Source organism: Leptonychotes weddellii, chromosome 10, assembly GCF_054177405.1.
Source record: "Leptonychotes weddellii isolate Sample4059 chromosome 10, ASM5417740v2, whole genome shotgun sequence".
Lineage (NCBI taxonomy): Eukaryota > Metazoa > Chordata > Mammalia > Carnivora > Phocidae > Leptonychotes > Leptonychotes weddellii.
In genome coordinates this window covers 31,340,900-31,367,564 of record NC_138378.1, presented here as the reverse complement: position 1 = coordinate 31,367,564, position 26,665 = coordinate 31,340,900, and the positions used below count along the sequence as shown (strand labels likewise).

Genomic DNA, 26,665 nt, shown 5'->3' with positions numbered 1-26,665 from the left:
AGGACTTCTTTCTTAATACAACCACATCCTTAACCACCTGGGTCAAATAGGACTCTTCTGATTACTTTCCATCCTATTGCTTTGTGCACTTCCTTAAGAATGCTGTTTGATTCGTTAATTTAACATGTTTATTGCTTATCTCTTCCACCAAAATGTGTTTCGTAATGTCAAAGACAGTATCTGATTATACACATCATTGTATAGTAGTCACTTATTAAATGTTCATTGATTCCCTACAGAGCAGACCCTACATGAAAGTTTTACTAAATAATGAAATTAAGGAATACTTGTAACCTTCCTTTTAAAATGTGTTTTGTTTTCCAGATTTTCATGGCAATAGACTCAGTCACACATCATAAATATTGATCATGACAAATGATCTTTTATTATGGAAATTGGAGTTGGGATGGTCCAAAGAATTACAAGTGGATGCATCTGATGCTGCATATTTAGTGATGACATTTACAGAAGAAACGTATTGGTACCTTGCTTAATACGACACAAGGAAACATTTTCAGAGAGGAGTCTTTGTCAGATAAAGGCTTCCGTAGTCAGAGCCTGGTTTTCCAAATGGGGAAGAGAGCTCTCTGAAATTGAATTTTATTCATGCTTTAGAGAGAAATGAAATCTCTCCATCATGAAAAATGAGTATCAGGTGCTTGTGATTTCCTTTTATCAGCTGCTAATCGGAAGAGATGAAGAGAGAGATGCAAGCTAATGAAGAAGCCAGCCGTTTGATAGGCAGTTGTGTTGCAGGAGGGTTTGTGACTGTTAATTAGATGATGGCCTTGGGAAATACACCGTGAGAGGGAGCAATGGGGGAGGACGTGGTATCTTGCACAGCCTCTCCCTAGGTGAATCTGGTCTCGAAGTGTTTATGCTAAAATGCTTGGAGTCGCAAAAACTACATTTTGAACAAGACACATCTGGCGTTTGGAAGATGCTAGAGGACCTTTTTATTTTTATAGGTCCTCTATACGTTAGTAATGCTTCACATCTATACATCAGTAATTAGTCATAGCCTCTCTTAGCATGAATAGTTTGGAAACACATTGCAGTGTACATTTGTCATTCGGAAGGGCTGCCAGATATCCACAGTCCATTTTCTAGGTGGGAGCCATTCTGTTGATGCCAGGGAAGCCAGAGGCTTCGTTTCCCAGCCTCCTTTGCAGCGAGGGTGCAGGCATGTGGCCTGGGTTTGGGTGATCAGATAACCATGACCTAGACTGTGATGAAGCACAGTGCAGGAAAGAATCCATTTTCTTGGTAGAGGTAGTGGCAGTTGGGGCCACAGGCCAGGAGGAACACTGACCAGTGCAGATGCTGGTGCCATTGAAAATTACGGGACAACGGGGCGCCTGGGTGGCTCAGTCGTTAAGCGTCTGCCTTCGGCTCAGGTCATGATCTCAGGGTCCTGGGATCGAGTCCCGCATCGGGCTCCCTGCTCCGCGGGAAGCCTGCTTCTCCCTCTCCCACTCCCCCTGCTTGTGTTCCCTCTCTCACTGCCTCTCTCTGTCAAATAAATAAATAAAATCTTTAAAAAAAAAAAAAAAGAAAATTACGGGACAACACATACATGTCCTCACTGGGCAGATTGGGGTGGAATTCTAGCTGTGGTCTATGTTAGCCTCCTTTGCCTCTCCTTGGTTCGTTCTTCAGGCTTTTCAGCCATTCTGCATGTTTCCTATTATTATTCTTTCAATAAATTCTTTTACTCTTCAGTAGAATAGGGTTACTTTTTATTGCTTACACATAAGAGCCATGACTAGCTCCTTCCAATTAATAATGCTTGCGAGGCAATGAGTAGTTATATTGCACTAAATATATTGTCTCTTAACGACGAATACAGTTGTATGTTAGTGTTGCCCAGTACCACCCAAATTATGAGAATTTTATTTAGGAGGATTTAAAAGTTTTGCTTCATTGGTTTCCAGGTTCTTTTATTAATTAAATCATAACCATAATTTTAAAATTAGAGCACTTTAAGTCAATGTTATGCTTCACTCTGTTGAAGAAGGTGTCACTTTCTTCTTAAAATAGTTTCATTAAATAGAATTAGTCTATTTAACAATTTTCTGTGGAATCTGATCATTCTCATTTTGTGTTTTAGGAGGTTTCAGGGAGGCAAACATTTACTGCTGCCATCAAGAGAGTAATTCCCTTTGGTAGGAAAAAGTTCGAGCAGAAACTGATGAAGATTAATACATTAAATACTTGAAGATCTATGTGGCTCAACAACTATTAGTTTAAAATATTTTATTGGATACTTGCTAAAAGTCAGGAATTATGAAGCACCAGGGAGTAAGAACTGAATAATGTTTGGGTAATTCCGCTTTACAAAACAGCTCTCAAGAATTTATTTTTTTTTTAAGATTTTATTTATTTATTTGAGAGAGAATGAGAGACAGAGAGCACGAGAGGAAAGAGAGCAGAGGGAGAAGCAGACCCCCTGCTGAGCAGGGAGCCCGATGTGGGACTCGATCCCGGGACTCCAGGATCGTGACCTGAGCCGAAGGCAGTCGCTTAACCAACTGAGCCACCCAGGCGCCCTTGCTCTCAAGAATTTATGGTCTAAGGCAACAGTACTCAAAGTGTGGTCCATGGACCTGTGCTATCCGAGCGCTGTTACTGGTCAAACAATGAAATGCGAAATTTGTGCTAGAACATAAATCATTCAGTACACTGTTCAGTCCAGCTGATGTTTTTCTTGTGTAGGACTCTCTTGAAGGAAACAGTGACTTGATTTATATCCTTGTGCAAGTTCCTTATCTTGTCATTGGTCATAACAAAAGTTTGTATATCAGCTACTTTGAGTAGCAGTAATTGAGTGGATAATAAATATTATAAAAAGCAAGAATAACTAATGATTACATCAACCTATGGAACAGCAAAATATCTCACATTAATGTTCATTTCAAAACATTTAAATTAGTACTTACTTTAGGACCCTATTATCCTCTTTCCAAAAGTGAACCGTGGACAGTTGTTAAATGCAAAACACTACTCTGGATTTTGTTGGGTTTACAAAAACATCTGAGATAATCATCATGGTCATCAGGATTTTCCAACCTTACAAGTGGGAAAAGATAGAAAAACAATTGCATATGTTTCAAATACCAGATATGGTGAATGCTTAGGGTTGTTTTTAATAAGAATTACAGCTCATTAGAAAGCTTTGTCTATGCCGCACCCCAAAGATTTTGAACAGTTGTGTTTTCATTTTCATTTGTTTCCATGAATTTTTTTTTTTTTTAAGATTTTACTTATTTATTTGACAGAGACAGCGAGAGCAGGAACACAAGCAGGGGGAGTGGGAGAGGGAGAAGTAGGCTTCCCGCCGAGCAAGGAGCCCGATGTGGGACTTGATCCCAGGACCCTGGGATCATGACCTGAGCTGAAGGCAGACGCTTAACGACTGAGCCACCCAGGCACCCCTCCATGAATTTTTTTAATTCTTTAATTTCCTGGTTTACCCATTCATTCATTCTTTTTTTTTTATTTTTTTAAAGATTTTGTTTATTTGAGAATGAGAGAGAATGAGATAGAGCATGAGAGGGGGAAGGGTCAGAGAGAGAAGCAGACTCCCTGCTGAACAGGGAGCCCGATGTGGGACTCAATTCCAGGACTCTAGGATCATGACCTGAGCCGAAGGCAGTCGCTTAACCAACTGAGCCACCCAGGCGCCCCTTGACCCATTCATTCTTTAGTAGGATGCTCTTTAGCCTCCCATGTATTTGAGTAAAAAAAAAAAAAGTCTATATAGTACCTTAAATGAATATTGGATAAGTTGACTGTTAATGTTTTTATCTCGTGTGTGTGTGTGTGTGTGTGTGTGTGAGAACTGATAGCTCTCAATAGGTTTTAAAAAATTATTTGCCCCAGGGCACCTGGTGGCTCAGTGGGTTAAGTATCTGACTCTTGATTTTGGCTCAGGTCATAATCTCAGGATCCTGAGATTGAGCTCTGCTTTGGGCTCCGTGCTGAGCATGGAGCCTGCTTAAGATTCTCTCCCTCTCTCCCTCCTCGTCCCTCCCCCACTTGTATGCCCTCTCTGTCTCTCCCTCAAAAAACAAAAACAAAAAACAAAACTATTTGCCCCTGAAAGAGTATTTATAGATAAAAATGATAATAAAGTAAGTCACTGGCTTTTTTGTTACTAAAGGGTTATTTTCTAATATTTACCCATCATTCTTTCAAATAAAGCACCAGATCTAAAAAACTGAAAATGTTTTTGATCATCATTAAACTAGAGACAGCCAAAATTCACTTGTATTATATTGGAGGTTAGAAGAGAAGTTATGTACACCTGAAGTTAATGTAACATTGTGTGTCAACTATACTTCAACGAAAAAAAAAGAGAGGTCATGTTTGGAAAATCTTGCCAGGGAGAGGGCACAAGAGAAACTTTGAGTTGCTGAAAATGTTCTAGGCCTGTGCTGTGCAATATGGCAGCCACTAGCCACTGTGGCTCTTTAAATGTAAATTAATTTTTACATTTACATTAAATAAATTTACATTACATAAATTTACATTAAATAAAATACATTTACAAATTAAGTTCCTCAGTTGCACTAGCCACATTTGATGTGTTCAGTGACATGGTGGGCAATAGCTAATGAATGGGACAGTGCATAATTATATTTCTTTATGGAACCTCTCCATCATTGTAGAACATCCTATAGGACAGCACTATGTTAGACCTTGGTCTGGGTTGTTGCTTGAGTGTACAAATACTGAGCATCAGTATTCATCAAGTCTTAAACTTAAGACATTGTAGTAAATTATACATCAATGTGAAAAGTATATAAAGAAAAAAATAGAGATTTGGCTCTATTGGCTTTTTCGGTTCAGCTCAAGGGATCTCTGTGCCATTTCTGGATACTGAGAAGTCTGATCAGGACTTAGTTGAGATAGAGAAGATGCATTTCCAAGACCTGTACCATCAGGTGCCCTCCATGGAGCCAGGTGGCCCTCTATGGAGCAGGTGCCAAGGTGTATGGGGCAGGGCAAAGGCTGCCTCAGATCCACCAGCCTAAAAGGGAGAGCCTGGGACACCTTAGAATGGTAGCAGTCTTGGGGCACCAGAGTGGCTCAGTTGGTTAAGCATCTGCCTTAGGCTCAGGTCATGATCTCAGGGTCCTGGGATGGAGCCCCGCATCAGGCTCCCAGCTCCACGGGAAGCCTGCTTCTCCCTCTCCTCCTTGCTCATGCTCTCTCTGGCTCTCTCTCTGGCTCTCAAATAAGTAAATAAAATCTTTTAAAATAATGGTAACAGTGTTTGGAAGATCATTACCAGAGGAGCCCTTAATCTCTGCATGGGAGATGGGAAAGTTGTCGAAACCCACATTAATGTTGCGTTTGCTCTTAGTCATTTTAAAACCTTGCTTATTTGATGCAGACATTCTTTTCATCACTCATCTCTATGGGGGGGTGGTTCTGGGGCAACAATTAGTGAGAAAAGAATATAATCCATTAAATTAGACTCACAATATGTTTTTTCTTGTTTTTACATGAACACTTCCTTTTTCTCTTATTTTTCTTTTCATATTTTGAGGATTTCAGCAGTGTTAACTCACTTTTCTGTCCTTTATTCATTTAAAGCCTTATTATTCAAGATGGAATCTGGGGAGCAGCATTGGTGTCCCCTGGAGTTTGGTAAAATGCAGGTTATTGGGCCCTCCCCCAGACCTATAAGCCAGAGCCTGTATCTCAGAAGGAGATTCCTGCATACCTTGTGGCTATAGAAAAAGCACTGTGTAGGAGTCTAAAATTAATGGGTGAAAATCACCGGAGGCACCCAGGATATTACATTAACTGTACTACTATATTAGGTTGATTGTTTTGTAGTCCATTAGCCAAAATGAGTTATAGATATTAAATTGACCATCTAGTGTCAGCTAAATTTAACAGCAGTAAAAGGTGGTTTTCTTCTCATGGGATATTTCATCTCACAAAGAAACTGAGTCACCAATGTTGTGGTCCATCTTCTAATAAGCATGTGAGATGTCTAATGTATTTTATGTATTAAAAGTGAAAATTGCTTTTTGATGTAGTGTCACTCACAGTGAAAAATGACATAAATAAGTGCACCATTTTAAACCTTTGACTAAGGCAATGGCAATTTACTAAAATGGCAGTTTAAAAAGAAATAACTGGGTACTGATAGCTTTCAATTAATCTCTGAAATTGAAAGAAGAAAAAATGAATAACTCCAAGTGTCAGATAATTAATTTTACTTATAGTTAGCTTTGTGTAATGTATGTTCTGCTTACTTTTGACTAGGGGATGACTTCATTTCAAATCAAGTACTGAGGGATGTACTCTGAAAACCTGACTTGAGAGGAACAAAACTTCCTCTGGTTGGGAATTTCCTCTCTACCCCCATTCACCTGCTGTTTGAACTTCTTCAATAGCTCACATCATAGGCAAATAAATTGTACATTCCCCAAGAGGCCTCACACCCTAGCCAGAATGAGCTGATTTTGCTTAAGTCACAAACATGAACAGCAAAACTTGATATTCGGGTGACATGGAAAGAAAATGAGAACCAATGCTGAGTGCTGTGGGTGTGCCAACCGCTGAACCCAAAGGCAAGATCAAGGCAGGCCTCAGTCACAACAGAGATAACTTTGAGCTTGTATGGAACATCATTCAGGACTGTGATCCCACCACCCGGCCTTCATAAAGCAAAAGAGTTCTGCCAGGATGTTGCTTGTCATCAGGGAGGTAGTCAGAATGGTCTGCCAGTTTTCTGTTCAATCCATAATCCACTTCTAGCTATCCATCTGGTCACCCAGCATGAACTTGATGATTTTTTTTCCTCAAACTCTTAATTTGTTAATTTTTTTTTTATCCATTCATTAGCCATATTAGGAATGCCCATGAAGGGGGCATATACAGGGGATGCCAATGTAATCAGAAAAGCCCTTGCTGGTGGTGAGCCTACATGGTCTAGCACCTGCATGGTCTAGGTCTTACCATAGGACCTTGAAGCACAGGCCAGTGTTGCCAGTTGAGTGAGCTAAAAACAGAAATTACTTGTTCTGGAATAAGCCATATTGCTTTCTCGGGTTTTTCTATTTAATGAACTGTTGTAGGGCATTTTTAGGGTATGTATTATTAGTTTCCTGTGCCTGCTGTAACCAGTTACCACAAACTTATTGACTGGAAACAGTAGAAATCTGTTCTCTCACAGGTTAGAAGGCCAGAAGTCTGAAATCAAGATCAATGGGCTGAAATTGAGGTATCCCTCCTGAGGATCTGTTCCTTGCCTCTTCCAGCTTCTGGTGGCAGCCAGCACTCTTTGACTTATGCCCACATCACTCCAGTCTTCAAATCTCTCTCTTCACATCGCCTTCTCCTCTGTGTCTTCCTTTTCCTCTGCACCTTCCCCCTTCCCCCAACACAATGGCTAGTTCAGGATGATCTCCCCTTCGTAAAACCCTGAACTTAATCACATCCGATCCTTTCTCAGTCTTCTGCAGACTTCAGGGAATTAGGACATTCCCCTTTAAAGTGTCTATTAAAGAATAGACACTGTGTCTAGCATGTTGTTCCACAAAGGATCATGGATCTTATCCAACATCAAGTGTTACTAATACTTAATGAAGAATATGAGCAAAGCATAAGCACAATCTCAGCATCCCAATGTTTGTCTTCAAAGGGGTCTGGAACCTCTGACGCAGCTTCCTAAAACTATTTTTATGCACTGGGATGCATTTTGGTTTAGGAGTAACTGATAATATGGCCTAAAAGTGTGATACAAGTTAGTTCAGGCAAAGCCATTTAGAGTTAGGGCTTCTCAGTTTTTTATACTTGATTAGTCATATAAATGCTCTACCTATGTAACCAGTGTCCATTCCCCAGAAGGCTGTATCCCATAAATCCAAAAATTCTGGGTTAATTTTTTGAAGCAATCAAGACAGACCAGGAACGACCTGTTAAAACCTTAGATAAGAATGTCTGGGTTATCTTCCTGCTAGTAAATCCCAGCACAGTGTTTATAAGAAGTTCTGGTTTTGTCAAGGTCAACACTTCCTAGAGTAAGGGGTGGGAGGAACATCCAGGGAGGGAGAGAAAGAGGGAGAAGTGATGAACCCACAGTGAATTCTCTTTTTCCCCACCCATGAATTATGGCTTAGATGCAGAGAATATTCACTTTTGAAACCTTACTATTTGGAGACCAAGTATATAAATAAATCCAGAAAACTATTTTCTTGGGTGCATCCTGAAATGACTTCGCTGGTGTAGGTGTTGTCTGCACCAGGAGTATAGTGCACACAGCAGGAATGAACGGGAACTGTGTGAAAGCAGGGGTTGTGGGCATCACGTCTGCTGTTTGAACAGAATTTGGTATATTTGCTTATACTCAGGATGCCTCAGGGACTTTAGCTAAGAGAATGATCATCAGTGTGTGTAATTTATTTATGGGATATTTAGATGCCTTCCTACTTCCATCTGATAAATGAGAGAATGACTTGGATGAAATAATGGAGCTCCTATTTTTATGTATAGGCAGATCTACTTTAGTTTCAGTTAACCTTTGTTATGGAGACAATAATAAAAGTAAGATGATTCTCTTTCACTTTCATCTTGGCTTTCGCATGGAAGAAACAGTGTATACTTGGCACCTGATATTTACACTGCCATCTGTCTGTTGGTTTTCTTGCTGTGAACAGGTTCACAGTAATGTGTGGGGAGGAAATCATTATCAGAATCTTTTCTAAGAAGGTCAACTCTGTGTGGTATCTGAATGCCCTTGGGTGGTGAGGGTTGGAGACCGCGTTGCTTTATTCAGCTTTGCTTGCTCTCTGCCTTAGGATGACCTGCTCATCATAAGACCACTGTTGGTCTCCAGCTTCTCTTCATATCTTGTTAAGGTGGGATTTAAAGTAAGGACAAAAGGGTAAGATCTCTGAGTAGCTACTTTCAGTGTTCGGCTTGACAGTTTTCGAAATCTCGCTTTCAGTAGAGGAAAGAGAGAGGATGTTTTTCTCTGCTGGATCATTGGGATCCTACTTAGTGTTGCTTGAAAAAGTGGGTCTCAGAGATTCTATGCAACACCTCAAGAGACCCCCCAGGTTTTAACTAGTTGCCTTATAATTCCCCTAACAAAGACCTTTGTCCTTAGCAACTGCTCGTGATAGAGTGTGACATTTTGTAGAGCACCTTAGGGTTTTAAAAGCATTTTTATAAATGTTAGCACATTTTCTCCTGGAATAGTCCTCTGAAGTAGTCTGGGCAAGTATTAATCTTTGATTTATAGATGAGAAAATGGAAGCTAAGAGAGGTCAAGCAACTTGCCCAGAGTCATGTCATTCTTAACAGAATGGAGGCTGGAACACATTCCTGCAGGAACTTAATCCAAAATTCTTACTGTTAACCGTGATGGACATACCCATTCCTTCAGGGGCCTTGTGGATAACAGTTGAGTGATGTTGGGTGGGGAGAAAGAAAGTGGTGTACTCACAGGTGATCTAAAGGAGTGTGAACAATTCTATAGGGTATGGTATTGTCAACCATCTTTCCTTCTTTCTTCCTCTGTTCCCTATCAGCTCTATTGGAGGCTTCCTGGGCCTTATGGAGCCAGACATTTGTCACTCCTGCCTTTCAATTTTGCAGGCAGTGTGAACGTAAGTGATGGTTATCTGGGAGGGGACCTTGCATGAAGAAGGTTGACTAGAGGCCAATTGCTGGTTGTTTGGCAGTATGGTCTGTAATAGGGTAGGTCTAAAGTGACAAGAAAAAGGTTCTGACAGGTGAGCCCAAGACCTCTGTTGGTTCAGTGGCAGAAATCTGAGCTGTATGGGATCTGAGAGGCCGTGTAGTTAAACTCTCGTTTTCAGGCATTTCAGAATGTGTGGGGGTTAGAGCGGTTGGTTTTCTACTACCACAGTAATGCCTCATAACAAACACACAACCTCAGTGGCATAGTGCAGTAAATGTTTATTGCTCATGGGGCTTGGATGAGCCACAGGTGAGCTCTGCAGCTCTGATGATCTTGGCTGGCTGTTGGTTGATCTAGGTGCGCCTCAGCTGGGAAGAGTGGGGCGGCTCGGCCCTGCTACATCTGTCTCATCTTCTGGCAGGCTCGCCCAGGCAAGGTCTCCCAGGACCTAGCCTTGGAGTAGTAAACTGTTACTCTGTTGGACAAAGCAGGTCACCTGGATAAAGAAATATACCTCACCTTTTTGGGAGCAACTCCAAAGTCAAATGGCAAAAGGTATGGGTACAAGAAGGGGAATTACTGTCTAATGGGGGTATTATTACATCTCTCAATCCCAGTCAGCTGACAGTTTAGAAATAGAAACAGGATAAAGCCAGGCCTTTTGCCCCACCCCCACACTAATGCCTTTCACTTCATTTCCAGAGAATCTCAACTTGTCTTAGACGTGCCCCTCACCCCAAATAAGTCCCCAGGTGTTCAGGGTCTTGGGTTTGCTGCCAGGCTTCCTTCTCATTCCCCAGTTGTGCTATGGCCTCATTCTCTGCCAACACTCCCCTAATCTCTGCCACAGGATTAACTCTTAATTGAGGTGTTCACTGATAACGTCCAGTGGTGGCTCCAACATTTTTACCACCAAAGAACACTGATAATTTCTTTTTCCTGTAGACTCCATGTTTGGAAATTGCCCTGTGCCAGAGTTCTTAATAATTATTTTTCCCTTTAAAAATATGAAGCATGCACAAATGGCCAAATAGAGCTTCTGGGTGGCGTGAGATACTGAACTGAGCCAAAGCGAGACAAAAATACTGTCCCTGCTTCAGCAGCTTGGACCTGCACTTGTGGCTAAATGCCCAAGTGTGGTCAGGCCTTTTGGTTTTCATTTCTATCTTCACTGATTCCAGATTGAGAATCGTGGTGGCAAGATACGCTTCTATCTTGAGCATTTTCTTCTGAAGACAGAAGATCCTTCCCTTCTATCAGTCAGTCTGTCTGAGATTTTCTCAAATGAGGCATGGGAACTTGATTACTCAAAAGAGAATGATTATTCAGTCTCAGTCTGCCCTCTGATAAGTTGAGGCAGAGGTGCAGGTTCATATTAGAAACTGATGTCACTTAGTTCTGGGAAAAGACTAAAAATCAAGAGACAGGGTAGGATAAATTAAAAAGAGCACTCTCTTGAGCAGGTAATTTAGTTCATGTGTTTCTGAATTTCTGGCGATTTGAAATTCAACTTGCATAAAATACTAAGGGTGGTTTTAGAAGTTTTAGTGATTGCAATTTACTGCTGTATCACATGCATGAATTGTGTTCCAAATGCATGCAAGTTGCCTTTTATCTCTGTAACATGGGAAAGGTCAAATATGGAGATCATTTTATGCAGCTGGAATATTTGGTTCTTTGTATGACTGTAGCCAAGTAGAGAAGTCAATGAGCATTTCGAAAATGGTTGCAAGCTGTGATTAAAAAAAAACCTCTTTTTGATCCAACTTGGGGAAGAGGAATTTTTCAGTGTGGTATGGCATCATGATATTTGAAGGACTTTGCATATATTACAGAATATTGCAAATACTGGCTAAAGTGCCTGAGGCATTTGTGGGGGGGGCAGTAATCTCTGTATGCTTTTGAAAATGTATCCCTCCTTAACTAAGATACAGGACTGAGAAAAGTGCTGTCTAATAGAACTTTTTGCTTTGATGGGAATGTTTTACTTAAATTTTTTTTCCCAAAACATGTTTATCCATTGTATAATACATTTAAGGTTATCATATTTTAATTCAGAGAAACAAAAATTTTGTCCTTGAAGATTATGAGCTGAAGAAGGTACCAGTTTGGCGTAATGACAAAGAAAAGGAATAATGGCTTCTACCTCTTTATACAACTGCATGGTTGCTCTGGTATCATATCTGTGACCATGTAAACATTATTCTGTTCAAATTTACTAATAGAGTTGACCCTTAAACAACAAAAGTTCTAATTGTGTAGCTCCACTTATATGCAGATTTTTTTAAAGATTTAACCTGGGTGGCTCAGTCGTTAAGCGTCTGCCTTGGTTGGGCTCAGGTCATGATCTCAGGGTTCTGGGATCGAGCCCCGCATTGGGCTCCCTGCTCTGCGGGAAGCCTGCTTCTCCCTCTCCCACCCCCCCTGCTTGTGTTCCCTCTCTCGCTGTGTCTCTGTCAAATAAATAAATAAAATCTTAAAAAAAATTTATTCACTCACTTGATAGAGCGAGCACACGCGCGAGAGCACGAGTGCGTGCCCAAACAGGGGGAGGGGCAGAAGAAGGGAGGAGAGAATCCCCACGCAGACTCCCCACCGAGTGTGGAGCCAGATGTGGGGCTCAATCCCAAGACCCCGAGATCACGACCTGAGCCTAAATCAAGCACCAGCCACCCAACTGACTGGGCCACCCAGGTGCCCCACATACGCAGATTTTTTGATAAATACAGTACTGTAAATATATTTTCTATTCCTTATTTTCTTTTCTCTAGCTTACTTTAAGACTATAGTATATATTACATATAGCATACAAAATGTGTTATTCACCTGTTATCAGTCAACATGAGCTGTTCAAGGGTTCGTTGTAATTACATAAGGTACATCATATCCGTTCTTTTTTCATTTAAATACAGTTAATCTTTCCTCTGTGGTGATGTTCTTAACATAAATATAGCACATCATTTCACATATTTGTTCATGAGGGGCTTGTTCCTTGTACAATCCAAAGGCAAGGAAATATACTTGCTTTTTATATTCTTAACTGTATTTCAGATTTAACCTGATTTCTTAGGAACGTTATATATTTCTTTTGAATTATATCAAATACATAGGGACAGATTACTTTTTTTTTTAGGTAGGTTCCATGCCCAGAGTTGGAGCCCAGTGTGGTACTCAGTGCAACGCTTGAACTCACGACCCTGAGATCAAGACCTGAGCTGAAGTCAAGAGTCCATCCCTTAACCGACTGAGCCACCCAGGTGCCCCAGGAAGAGATTAATGTTTTTTATCTGCATCATTTACTATATGGACATTAACATAACATGTTAATTGGACTAAACTGGGAATCATGCCAGGGTTTGAGCTTTGAGTAATTCCACATGATCTTGTAACTTACCTCTGGCACAAAATATAGCAACATTTAAAATAATTTGCAAGGCAGTCTGTTATTCTTGGGTTTCTGACTGATGGGAATGTTTTGTATCTGTACTGACAATACAGTAGCTGTTAACTTTATAAGGTTATCGAGCTTATGTATATGGCTAGTACAGCTGAGGAACTAAATACTCCTTTTTTTTTTAAAGATTTTATTTATTTATTTGTCAGAGAGAGAGAGAGAGAGCAAGAGAGCACAGCAGGGGGAGGGGCAGGCAGAGGGAGAGGTAGAAGCAGGCTCCCCGCTGACCCTGGGACCCTGACCTGAGCCGAAGGCAGACACTTAACCGACTGAACCACCCAGGTGCCCCAAAGCTCTTTTTTTTTAAAGGAGTATTTAAAATACTCCCTCTGCTTCTCCCTCTGCCTCTGCTTCTCCCTCTGCCTCTGCCCCCAACCCCCACTCATATGCGCACTCTCTCTCTCAAATAAAATCTTAAAAAAAAAACAAAAAAACAGCTTTATTGAGGTATAACTGACATGCAAATAAATGCCCCTACTTAAAGCTCTCAATTTGATGTGTTGACATATGTATGTAACCATGAAACCATCAACATAATCAAAGCAGTGAACATTTCCATCACCCCAAAAGTTTTCTTGTGGCCTTTTTCAGTCTCATTTCCCTCCCTATCTACCCGCACCTCTGTCCCCAGGCAACCACAAATCTTAGTGCTGTCACCATGTATTAGATTTTATTTCCTAGAGATTTATATAAATGGAATCATGTGGTGTGTACACTTTTTTGGTTTGGCTCCTTTCATCATTATTCTGAGATTCATCCATGTTGTAGCATGTATCAAGAGTTTATTCCATTTTATTGTTAGACAGTAGTTTAGAGTATGCATATACCACAGGTGGTTTATACATTCACCTACTGATGGACATTTAGGTTGTTTCTAGGTTGTGTTGGTAGTGGTTGGGGTGAGGGGGAGTGTTTATTTGTTTTTGTTTTGTTTTGGTTTTGGTTTTTTTGGTTACCACCAATAAAGCTGCTATGAACATACATGGACCAGCCTTTGTATGGACATATGCTTTGATTTCTCTTGAGTAAATACCTAAACATGAAATGGCTGGAACATAATAGTGGACACATGTTTATCATTTCAAGAAATTGCCAAATGTTTTCCAAAGTGTTTACAACATTTTACATACACTGAGGAATGTGTGAGACTCCCAGTTTTTCCACATCCTTACCAAGACTTGGTATGATTAATCTTTTTAATTATAGCAATTCTAGCGGGAATGTAGTGGTACCACATGGTGTTTTTATATTTTCCTAATGACTAATGCTATGGAACATATTTTCATGTGACTGCTTATCAGTATACAGTATATTCACCAAGTCTGCTTTTGTAGACTTTTAGTCTTTTGCCTATTTTTTAATTGGGTTGATTGGTTTTTTAAGATTACTATTGTGTTTGAGGGTTCTTTGTATATTCTCAATACAAGCCTTTTATCAGATTTATGATTTTAAAATAGGTTTCTCAGTCTTTGGCTTGTCTTTTCATTCTCTTAACAGTGTCCTTTGAAGAATAAAAGTGCTTAATTTTGATGAAATTTAATTTTTCAAAATTCTTTTATGACTCATACCTTTAGTGTTCTAAGAAATCTCTGCTTACCCATGACCACTAAGATTATCACCTGTGTTTTCTTCTATAAGTTTTCTAGTTTTAGGTTTTATTTAGGTCTATGTTCCATTCTGAGTTATCTTTTTATATGGTAATAAGTGTGACTGAAGTTCATGTTTTTGCAAATGGATATGTAACTGTTGCAATCACATTTGTTGAAAATGCTTTCTCTACTGCATTGCCTTTCCATCTTTGCTGAAAATCAGTAGTCCATATATCTGTGGTTCTATTTCTGGACTCTGTTCTGTCCATTGATCTGTTTGTCTTCAACACTGCGTTACATTGATTACTTACTCCTCTGTTGTTTTTCAACCTTGTTTCAGCTATCCTAAGTTTGAACTTCAGTATGAATTTTAGAATCAATTTGTCATTTTCTATTAAAAAGAAAGCCTCCTGGGATTCTGATTGTCATTTTATAGTGCAAATTGGGGAGAACTGATTGCTTAAAATATTAGGATTTGAGACTTAAGAGCAAGATATATTTCTCCATTTGTTTAGGTCTTTAATTTTTCTCAGTAATCTTCTATAGCTTACAATGTAGTTTATCACATTTATCCTTAAGTATTTCATAGTGTTTAATGCTATTTTAAATGGCATTTAAAAATTTTGTTTTCTACTATTTGTTCCTAGTATATTAGAAATACAATATATTTTGATATATTGGTCTGGTATTCTTCAATTTTGATAAATTAATGTATATTCTATAGCTTTTCTGTAGATTCCAGCAGACCATTTTTATGAATAAAGATGGTTTACTTCTTACTTCTCAATATTGCTGTCTTTTATTTTGTTTTCTTGCCTTATTACCTTAACTAGACTCTCCAGAACAATGTTAAATAGATGTGGTAAGAGTAGACGTTCTCATCTTGTTCATCACCTTAGGGGAAAAAACAGTCCTCTTACTATTAAATATATTAGTTCTATGTTTTTCATAAATGCACTTTATCAAGTGAGGTAATTCCCTTGTATTTCAAGTTTGCTGAGATTTTTTTTTTATCAGGAATGGATGTTGGATTTTGTTAATGATTTTTATACATCTATCGAGAATAGAATCTTTTGGCTTGTTAATATATGAATTACAGGGGTGCCTTGGTAGTTCAGTCCGACTCTTGGTTTCAGCTCAGGTCATGATCTCATGGATTGTGGGATTGAGCCTCCCTGTCCAGGGGCTCCTCTCTCAGTGGGGAGTCTGCTTGAAAGATTCTCTCCCTCTGCCCCTCCTCCCACTCGTGCACTCTCTCTCTCTCTGAAAATAAATCTTTGAAAAAAATATGAATTGCATTAATTTTTCTTTTTTTTTTTTAAACATTTTTTTTAGTTTATTTATTTGACAGAGAGAGACACAGTGAGAAAGGAAACATAAGCAGGGGGAGTGGGAGAAGGAGGAGCAGAGAGCCTGATGTGGGGATAGATCCCAGGACTCTGGGATCATGACCTGAGCTGAAGGCAGACGCTTAATGACTGAGACACCCAGGCACCCCTACATTAATTTTTCAAATGTAAACCGATCTTGCTTTTCTGAAATAAATCCTATATGGTCATGATGTATTATCTATTTTATATAGTGTTAGATTCATCTGCTAAATTTTTTATTAGAATTTATCTCTCTTTTTCCTGATCAGTCTTGCTATCAGTTTTATCAATCTTCTTAAGTACCAGGTTTATATTTCATCGATTTTTTCCATTGTTTTTATGCTTTTTATATATTGACTTCTACAGTAATTTTTATTATTTACTTTTTTCTATTTTGGGTTTTCTTCTCTTTTGGGTTTAATTTTCTTTACCTACTTTGTTAAGGTGGAAAAGCTGAGGTCATCAATTTGAACTTTCTTATGTATATTTTTTAAGACTTTGTTTATTTATTTGACATAGAGAGCAGCAGAGGGAGAGGGTGAAGCAGACTCCCCACTGAGCAGAGAGCCCAATGCAGGGCTCCATCCTAGGACCCGAGCCAAAGGCAGCTGCTTAACCAACTGAGCCATCCAGGTGCCCCTTATGTTCTTTTGTAATTTAGTGCTATATAACATCCCTTAGGTACTATTATAGTGGTATCCCACAAGTTTTTATATTATATACCACAATTATATATATGTATATATATATATAACTTTATATGTATAATTTTATTTACTTCTGAATACTTTCTCATTTCTCTTCTGATTTCTTCTTTGACTTGTGGTTTATTTCGAATTGTATTATTTAGTCTCCAAATACTTGGGAATTTTCCATAGATTTTTCTGTTGTTGTTTTCTAATTCCATTATAGTCAGTTAGCATACTTGGTATGAATCTTTTTTGTATGAGTCATACTTTGTACTGAATCCTTTTAAACTAATTGAAGCTAATTTTATGGCCCAGAATATAGTATATCTTGATAAGTGTTCTATGGTTTTGTCAAGAATGTTTATTCTGCTGTTGTTGGTTGAAGTGTTCTATAAATGTTAATTAGGTCAAATTGGTTGTTAGTGTTGTTCAAGTCTTCTGTAGCCTTACTGAGATGCCTTTATGAAGTTAGCATTGAGTATCTAACAATAATTATAGATTTGTGTATTTCTCCTTGCAGTTCTATCAACTTTTGCTTCATGTATTTTGAAACTGTTTTTAGATGTATAAACATTCAGTATTGTTAGGTCTTGATGAATTTTCCCTTTTATTGTTACAATATGACCAGTTTTAATCTTGGTAATATTCTTCGCTCTGAAATCTACTTTTTGTGATATTAATACAGCACTCTAGCTTTCTTTTGATTAGATTTAGCATATCTGTTTCTATTCTTTACATTTGTTGATCTATAAAATGTGTTTTTTGTGGGCAGCATATAGTTGGATCTTTCTTTTTTATCCAATCTGACATCTCTGCCTTTTAATATAATATATAGACTATTTACATTTAATGTGGTTATTGATATGGTTAAGTGTAAGTCTGATGTCTCCTGCTATTTCTTTTCTTTGTCCCATGTTGTCCCAGGGATTTTTTTTGGGGGGGGAAGGGGGTTTCTCAGAATATCTTTATTTCACTTTTAATTGTGTAACATATTTTATTTTTAGATAGAGATTCTAGATTGACATTTTTTCTTTCAGTACTTTAAAGAATTTATTCCACTGTTATCTTGTTCACATAGTTTCTGATGAGAAATATGTCATCCTTATCTTAGTTTTTCTGTACATAAATGTCTTTTTTTCCACTGGCTTCTGCTAAGATTTTCTCTTTATCACTGTGTTTGAGCAGTATAAGTGTGATGTGTCTTGGTGTGGTTTTCTTCACATTTTTTTGTGTTTGGGTTTTATTGACATTTTTGAATCTGTGATGTATAGTTTTTCCCTATCCCTCCCCTCTCCTTCCCTTGCACTCTCTCATTTCTGGTATTTCCTGCTGAAAACTCTAGCTGCTTTGGTCTGTCTGGTTTCACAGCTCAGGGAGTCTGCTGGTCCTCTCTTGAATTCCCCCTCTCAACTCCCCAGCCTGGAAACTTACTCTTGGTTTTCTGATGTGTAAAAAATCAAAGTGTGCAGAACCAATTGGTAGGGTTGTTTTGAAGAATGAGATTGTATCTATAAAGCACAGAGGTAACAGGTACCCAATAAATATCAATTCTTTTTCTTTTATATAGTATTATATATTGCATATACTTGTCTCAAGAATAATTTTGAGGAATGGCAGTTCACTCAGCACTCCCAAGGCAGCCCACAGGGAAGACTGTTTCTCCTATTCATTCTTCCTTGGCTCTTGGATCCTATAGCATCTTCTCTCACCAGCTTGCTTGCCCCACTATGATTACCTCTATTCTTTCTTCATTCCTCAAAACACTTCTAATCCTAGGGGGAGTATGGCTAGCAGACTTTACTAAAGATTAACAGAAATTATAGCAGACAATGAGAGAGAACTTTAAAGTTAGTTTTTAATATTTTAGACACATCAGACATTCTCAGCCACAGAGGAATTCTCAGGGACTGTGTGCTTGCATTATTGGCCTCAACTTTGTTAGATCTTGTCTTGGGGTTTCTGCTTTCTATGTATGTTTCTGTGTGTTTGTGTGTGTGTGCATGCATTCCTGTCTTATGTCTCTCTCCCTTTTCTTTCTCTTTGTATCTCTCTCTGTTTTTCTCTTATTGTCCCTCCTGTCTCCCACCCTCATTCTCTATTAGTCTTTATGTCTCTGTTTGTCTCCCCACTTCTCCCCTATTCTCTCTGATTTATCCAGTTGCCTACTCACTTCTTCCAAATTCCTTTTACTCTTCCATGGAGGACAAACTAGCTCTCTGCCTTATCCCATCAACACTGTAGGCCTTCTTTTGTATATACACATAGTCAGGATAGTGCTTTTGCTCAACAAAGATCCAAAAATTTCTCCAGGTTTCCATCCTCTCTAATACAAAAAAAAGGTGTCATATTGCAAAGTTTTGAGATCAACTTCATAGGCAGGGTGCCCACAGTTGTGTTAAAGGGAGGCTCTCCCCTATTATAACACAAAGTCTAATAGAAGCTTCCTAAATGACTTTACCTTGGTAATTGACTAAAAAATTGTTACAACCAGTGTGGGGTCTCTTTAGCACAGTGGTATTCTTCTGAGCAGAAGGTCAGTGTTGGTGAAATAGGTGGGGGAAACTTCCTGAGTTCTTGCTAGTCTTTCAAACAGGTCATTGTGTCAGAAACTAAGATAGGCAATGTTGTGTTCTCTATCTCAACATCCATGTCCATTACCTTCGTAGCATTGATCCCAGTATGTAATTATGTATTTATCTGTTGACTTGATTGCAGACTATCTTCTCTACTAAAATATTACTTCTGTGAGGCCAAAAGATCATGTCTGCTTTATCTGCAATTCACTGTCTGGTCCTAAACACAATGTCTGCCCTTTTAAGCATTTGACAGATGTTTATTGTTGAATCTAGAGATTTGTCTGAGAAAGTAGATTCTTTCAGGCACAAAATAAAGCCCACTGAAATATGACCAAAAGGTTACGTTTATTAGCCAGTACCAATGTTGTTAGTAAGAGAGAGAAGATAGTGTCTTTTCCTAATAATTCTGTTTTAAGGTTGTAAATAAGTAGACTGGTAGTCGTTGTTTCTATGAAGCACCATCTCTTCTTAAGAGACCACTACAAAGCTTTGAGCTAACTGGAAGAAAGTGTGTTTAGACTGAGGTCTTACTGTATGGGTGTTGGGGGGATGGTTGGGGGGGGATGGAGTGGGAGAAAAAGGACAAAAGACATTGACAGATCAACCCCAGATCTGAGTGCCCCTGGATTCTGTTCAACCTTTGATTAGACAGCTGTGTAGGAGAAAGGAAGTGTGTGGGTACATATGTGCCAAGTGGGATTATCAGATCTGTTGAGAAAATCAGATCTACAAGAGAGCCCACATGAGTTTATTATATCACAAAGACCTGGCAGTAATAATTATACTAGTATAAGCATGGAGGAATATAGATTAAAATGTCAGCAGTGTGTTAGGGGCTGGGATTCTGAGTGATTTTTTTTCTCTTTTGTGCTTTTATATGTTTTTCCAATTTTTCTACAGTGAACACATGAATAGTAGATAAGGAAAGTTTTATTAAATGTATAACGTTTGCCATTTATATTGGATGCCAATTATTTCACAATATCATGGAATGCAAATTAAAATCTACCCTGAGAAGTATACAGTGTTATGACTTATCAGGTAATTTGATAGCCTTGAGGCTTGCAGTGTTTCATTGATGTTAGAGTACTTAAGCTGTTTAAAAATAAATACCTTTAAAAAAATAATAAATACCATTACTTAAAAAACTTTTAGAAAGGCTTTTCAGTTTCTACAGAGCAGTTATTTTTGCCTGGAGGTTTTATGGCTTTTTGACATGCAACCAGACCTCTAAACCTTATATTTGACCTACTGGATGTATATATTATTTTAATTAACTAATCTGACTCTGGAAAAAATATTTTGATGTCTATTTTTAGTGTAGATAAATTCTGATCTAAAGACTAATAATTGGATTGGAGGCTGTGATTATAAGATGGTGCTATTAGTTTTGACATTGTATATTCACTTCAGGCTCCCTATATTATGTTTTATTATCCATGTTGCAAAATATAAATAAGCATGTTTCATTATTTGCTTGGGATGTTTCACTAAAGTTGAATGGGTTTTATTTTGGCATACTTTAATGACCCAATCATTTCTCTATCTGCGAAGAATCTGCTTTAAAATTGGTGTATTTAAAAACTAAAATAAAGGGCGCCTGGGTGGCTCAGATGGTTAAGCGTCTGCCTTCAGCACAGGTCATGATCCCAGGGTCCTGGGATCGAGTCCCGCATTGGGCTCCCTGCTCATTGGGAGCCTGCTTCTCCCTCTGCCTCTCTCTCTCTGTCTCTACTGAATAGGTAAATAAAATCTTAAAAAAAATAAAATAAAATAAAATAAAAATCCAGCTAGTTGGTGTCAACTTTTGTATTGCTAGTATAATTTCTACCAACTTTTTCTTGGAAAATTCATTTACCCATTGTATTTGAAATGTCATTCTTCTCTAGTTACTGTCACTGCTTAGATTTTTAAATGATCAAAATAAGTCACATATCAAAACAAGTCACTCTAGACTTGCAATGCCCACTATGGGAGCCACTAACCCCAGTGACTACTGAGAACTTGAAATGTGGCTACTCCAAATTGAAATGTGCGATAACCATAAAATACACACTGGATTTCAAAGACTGATTATGAAAAAAATAAGTGAAAATATTTATTAATACATGTTGAAATTATATTTTGACTATATTTAAATAAAATGCATTATTAAAATTAATTTCACCTGTTTCTTTTTACCTTTTTAATGCAGCTGTTAGGAAATTTAAAATTACATTTGTGACATACATTTGTAGATCACATTATATTTCTATTGGACAGTGCTATTTTAGAGCCTGCTTCTTTACCAAGAAGACAGGTTCTACCAAAATCTGTTGGTAAAATGAATGCCATAGAACTTGGCAAAATGGTATCCAAGTTCTCTGCCATTATGTTAGAGTCCCCTGGAGCTGTTTGAATTGCTTCTTGCTGTATGTTGCAGCACAGGAATTCTCCCTTTTCTGACTTTTAAGGTATGTTTTCAAGAAACTTTTCCTACCAATCATTGACATACATGAATCTCATTTTACATTGGATGAGGCTGAGTTCCTGTACACCAGATAAAGGTTAGCACAGAAAACTAGCTGACAAGAATAGGAATTCAGCAATCAAAAACTCATTGGAATAGACTGTCACTTGCTTGGGCTAACAGTGGTTGTTGGTATCTGCAGTTTAATGTGGATGTACATGTATATTCATTCCAAAGGACTCAGCATACCGTGTCGGAACACATCCATGGCATACTTTTTTCAGATTTTAAGAGCTTTTATGTTTATATTTTAAGAGCTTTATGGAGCCTAAAGCACTCTTGAGCATGCCCATGTTTTTACTTTTTTTGTTCTTTTTGTCATGCAAAATGAAATGATGAAATACCTAAATTCAAAACACGGGCTTGGTATTCTTGAGTTTCTCACGTAGCTGAGGTTATATTAAAAAGTAGAGGTTTCCATAAGAGAAGTGTGTCTGTTAATTTTTTTCTGAAAACATAGCAGAATAGTAGTTATAAATTGAAGCATCTTTTTTGTGTTGATTTTATTGATAGAAACTGCCATTTAGTTTTAAAATAGTAAGTATAAAAGGATTAAATTGTACTACTTTTCATTAGTGATATAATTAATTGCTCTTGTGTATTTTTATTTATTAATTTTTTTGGAACTATGGCTCTTTATTTTCATGTGGACAGTTCAAAGAAGTCATCAGTAGCTTTTATTTAATGTAAAAAGAAAAAAAATTTTGGGGTTTAAAGAAAAGCATCAGTAGGAGCCTGGTTGAAGGATTCGTATTTTTAGAAGGGAAATACAGTGCAGTTATCTCTAGAGAGCAGTTTTTAAAGAAGTTTGGGGAGGTTAAGTTTTAAAGCTAGCTTGGGGGTCTTATTTCCCAGGTTTAAAGTAATTTGGGGGCGGTGTCACAGTGCTAAGTATAGGGTGATAGGACAGTGGCCACTGCCCAGGGCCTTGGAACGGATCTTGCTGTCACACAATGCAGGTAACAGAGAGTGAGACAACAAAAAGTAATCAAGGCGCCAACCGACATTTTTGGATCGAGCATTCATCATGTAGGTCCAAAAGGTTTAGGCATAGGCCGTGTTGGGGTAGAGGTGCCGGAAACTGTCAGCCAGTGGCGTGGCCTGTAGTAATTCCTCAAAGCCTTGACGCTCTTGTGGAGTGAAGCCAGCATTCTTTTTGTTTCCCTTGGGGTTGCAAAGGTCGATTTCTTCATGAGCCACGTGGAAGTCCCCACGTAGCACAAGGGGCTTGCGGGAAGCCAAACCCTTGAGGAACTTGTGAAAGGCTTCATCCCAGCTCTGCCGGTACTCCAAGCGTACCAGACCTCGGCCTGCATTAGGTACATAGGCTGTTACTAGCACAAACGCGTCAGATTCAGCCATAGTCACTCGGCCTTCCTGATCATGTTCCTCCTCACCAATGCCATAGGAGACTTGGAGGGGGCACTGGCCGGAGAGCAGGCCCACGCCCCGTACCCTTCCTTGTCTGAAGGAGCTGACCAGTACTGATGGGACAGTCCAGGTAACTCTTGAAGTTCAGCTGGTGGTTTGTTCTCTGAACATTTGGTCTCTTGGAGGCAGAGGCTATCTGGGGCTTCTTGCTTTACTCAATCTAAACCTTTCTAATTTTTTTTTTAATTTTTTTTTAAGATTTTATTTATTTATTTGACAGAGAGAGACACAGCGAGAGAGGGAACACAAGCAGGGGGAGTGGGAGAGGGAGAAGCAGGCTTCCCGCGGAGCAGGGAGCCCGATGCGGGGCTCGATCCCAGGATCCTGGGATCATGACCTGAGCTGAAGGCAGACGCTTAACGACTGAGCCACCCAGGCGCCCCTAAACCTTTCTTCTTAATCCAGACCTGAAGCCCATCCGCATTCCAGGAGCAGATCTTGAGGGTGGCCGATTAACCATTGGGCGAGGTTTTCTGATCTGGGGGGTCCTCATATAGGACTGGCCCCTCTCCTGCCTCTCTTTCGTTTTTCTTTGTTCCCACCTTACTCTTCATGGCTTCTGGCTCAGTCTTGGGTTCTTCCTGATCTTCTGCCACAGCTCCCTTTTTCCCACGCTTCGGCATCACTGTAACGAACGCCCTCCTGAACTCGTACCACATCGTCCACTGAAGCAGTATTTTTACCGCATTGCATGCTTGGGTCTCAGCCTGGCTCCTCCTTACCCGAGCACAAAGAGTTGTGCACGCTGTGCCCCACGTGGGTAACTGGAGTCGCTCTTGTGTATTTTAATTGATAGATTGTCACTTCTTGTATATTTTAAAGATTTGCTTTTTTTTTTTTTTTTAAGATTATTTGTTAGAGAGTGCATGAGTTTGGGGGGGGGAGGGGCAGATGGAGAAGAAAAAGCAGATTCCCTGCCAAGCAGGGAGCCCAATGTGGGGCTCTATCTCAGGACCCCACAATCTTGACCTGAGCCAAAGGTCAGGTCTGACTTGAGCCACCCCGGTGCCCCTATTTATTTATTTTAGAAAGAGAGCAAACAAGAGAGACAGAACATGAGCAATGGAAGGGAGACAATCTCCAGCAGACTCTGCACTGAGCATGGAGCCTGACATAGGGCTGGATCCCAGGACCTGATATCATGACCTGAGTTGGACAGTTAACTGACTGAGCCACCCAGGTGTCCCACTTCTTGTACATATATTTTTTATTTTTAAAGATTTTATTTATTTGACAGAGAGAGACAAGTGAGAGAGGGAACACAAGCAGGGGGAGTGGGAGAGGGAGACGCAGGCTTCCTGCCGAGCAGGGAACCCGATGTGGGGCTCGATCCCAGGATCCTGAGATCATGACCTGAGCCAAAGGCAGACGCTTACCAGCTGAGCCACCTAGGCGCCCCTTCTTGTATATTTTAAATAATCACTATGTTAACAATTATTTTAAGTCTGCTATGATTTATGCATAGCTAATTATTTTACATGTACACTTTTATGACTATTAGGACAATGTGGTTAGCATTTGAAATTTGGAATTCTTTTGATATATAGTCCTATGTAGATATGTTAAAGGGAATGGTGGCGTGGATTTTCACATTTTTTTTTGTAGTAATATTTGAAGGTAGATTTATACTGCTCTTTTCCAAGAGAAGTGTTTTCTCTCTAAAGGGATTTCACTGAACTGCAGTAGCACTTGACAACATAGGGAGGCTGGCATGAATTTAGTAAGTTTTAAATGCTCTTAAAACAATATCATTTCTGTTATTTCTTTTGTTTCCCACGGGTATTTTCACTGTCATCCTGAGCCACAGGCTGCCAGCTCAGGTGATTTGGGTATGGTATGAGTTTTATGAAGCAAAATATATAATTATCCTCAAATATGCTCCCTTAAAAATATCCACTAAATTAAGTGAGCCTCAGAGTACAAAGTGAGACCAAAAAGATTCTCTTTCTTCCTCTTTTTCAAAAATGTGGCTATAGAGTAGAAGTCACACATGCAAGTGCTATGAGGGGAGGTAGGTAACATAAATGGATGACACATGATGCATGGGGATTATAGAAAAGTAGACATCTCATGCCCTTTATGTATCAGTTAGGAATTCTATTTGGTGGCAGGAAAGACAGACTGAAAATAAAAGTGGTTTAGTCAAGGTGGCTTTTCTCTCTTATAAAAGTACTGGGGCACCTGGCTGGTTCAGTCCGTAGAGCATGTAACTCTTGATCTTGGCATCGTTAAGTTCAAGCCCCGCATTGGGGGTAGAGTTTACTTTAAAAAAAATGACCTTAGGCAAAAAGTCTCAGGTCACAGTGGTAACTTCATGGTTATCAGAGATGTAGGTTTTATATCAGGCCACTACCACCAGATAGCAGACTATCCTAAACTCAGTGTCATAAAACAAGAGTGTACGCTTGCTTATAAGTCTACAGATTAACTGGGAGAATTTTCTAGTCTTGGTTTCACCTGTATCTGCAGTCAACATTGGGTTCAGTAAGTAGCTCTGTTCATCTTGACTTGGTATTCTCCTATATTTGGGGGCCTGGTTTTAGAATGTCCTCAACTAGGACAAATGGGTCCCACCCTACATGATCTCTCACTATTCTCTAGCACAGGATATTTCACATATCAGTGGAAGGTTTCTAAGAGAGAGTAGAACCACTCAGGGCCTGTTGAGGTCTAGGTTCAGAACTGATTCTCTGACACTTCTGCCACATTCTCTTGATCAAATCAGGTCATAAGGCCAGCCCAGGTTAAATGGGTTGGGAAACAGGTTCTACTTCTTGATGGGAGATATTGCAAAGGGTTTGAATACGAGGATGCTTGAAAAATTAGGCCATAATAAATCTACTAGAAACTTCTATCTTTGAGCTCTACCTGAAGTGGAGATGGATCGATGACTGCTCTTTTCACCTCATGGTCTAGTGCAGCTACTGAACTTTGAGCCATCACATTGATTTTCCAGGCAAGAGGCAGTAGAAAGAAGGGCAAATAGGGCCCTTCAGGCCCTATTCTAATGAGTGTTCCTTAAAGTCTCACTGGAGCACTTGTGCTTATATGTCATTGCCCAGCCCTGGCTATCATAGAGATTAGGAAATACAGTCTTTTTTTTTTTTTTTTTAATCTCATGCCATTTTCCTAGGCTAAGTGTATTTTATTTTATTTTTTTAAAATTTTTATTGTTATGTTAATCACCATATATTACATCATTAGTTTTTGATGTAGTGTTCCATGATTCATTGTTTGTGCATAACACCCAGTGCTCCATGCAGAATGTGCCCTCTTTAATACCCATCACCAGGCTAACTCATTCCCCCCATGCTCCTCCCTGCCAGAACCCTCAGTTTGTTTTTCAGAGTCTATAGTCTCTCATGGTTCGTCTCCCCCTC

General features: G+C 39.2%; 1 protein-coding gene and 1 pseudogene across 3 annotated transcripts in view; one reads left to right on the top strand and one right to left on the bottom strand.

The window, feature by feature from the left end:
* PAK5 (p21 (RAC1) activated kinase 5) overlaps positions 1-26,665 on the top strand; it is a 298,952-nt gene that overhangs the window by 149,167 nt on the left and 123,120 nt on the right. The gene's annotated exons all lie outside the window — the stretch shown is intronic.
* On the bottom strand, positions 22,699-24,046 carry LOC102749854 (DNA repair nuclease/redox regulator APEX1-like; annotated as a pseudogene). The gene is made up of 2 exons (XR_014149163.1): positions 23,674-24,046; positions 22,699-23,451 (listed from the first exon to the last, which is right to left on the bottom strand). The product of XR_014149163.1 is annotated as a DNA repair nuclease/redox regulator APEX1-like (transcript).